Here is a 933-nt window from a genome sequence, read left to right as displayed (position 1 = left end):
AGGCCACGCTTCCCAATAAAGCACCCAAAAAAGGGAATCTCTTCTGCGCCAAAGATGCGATTGTCTGCTTTGGCGAACAATTTTTTCGTGCGCATGCTCTCTAGCACTGTTATTAAATGGACGATATGGTTCTCCTCATCTGTCCTCCCGTGCTTCGCACGACTTTGAGCAAAAATGTCATCAAAGTATGTCTGTGCATACGCCCTGTGGGGCCTGAACAACGGCGTCTCAAGACGATTAAATGTTGCTGGTGCATTTGACAGCCCTTGCGGCATCACCAGCCACTCCTAGAGCTTCCGCTCGGAGAGTTTACCGCTGTCAGTGGAATGTCACTCGCTCTCAAGAGCATTTGGTAATATCCATCTACTAAATCGAGCGCACTGTACTTCGTACATCCCACCATATTGTTCTGAAGAACATCCTTTCTGGGAATTGGCGTTTGTGCCGGAATGGTGGCAGTGTTGAGCTTATTGTAAGCATGAACGATACGCCACTTGCCATTCGGCTATCGAACAGAAAGCGTGGGTGTCGAATGGGGAGACTTGCTCTCACGCACCATCCCTGCTTTGTGCTTCTCACGGAAAAAGGCGTCAATGACGTCGCACTGCTCCTTGAGCAGGACCATTGGCGTGTTACGCAGTATTTGGTTCCCGGAACCAGGTCGATCTCACGACGCACACTTCGGGCCGGAGGTAGGATTGAAGGCGGGTCTTTGGAGACGACGTCTTGAAATACCTTTACCATAGGAAAATACGAATCCAAGGGATCTCGAAAGATCGACGATCCACTCCGTGCGTTCAGCCCTCTCTTGGTGTCCTCCAAGACAGCTTCATCGAGAAGCGACGACGAGTTTATCTCCTCGTCCGGTCGTACAATGACCACTCCGGTCAAATCGCCTGCCTCCAAGGCTCTGCCGAACTCTTCAAGGGACAC

This window comes from Plasmopara halstedii (assembly GCF_900000015.1).
Source record: "Plasmopara halstedii genome assembly, contig: Scaffold_1583, whole genome shotgun sequence".
Taxonomy (NCBI): Eukaryota; Oomycota; class Peronosporomycetes; order Peronosporales; family Peronosporaceae; genus Plasmopara; species Plasmopara halstedii.
Note: the sequence above shows the minus strand (reverse complement) of the source record.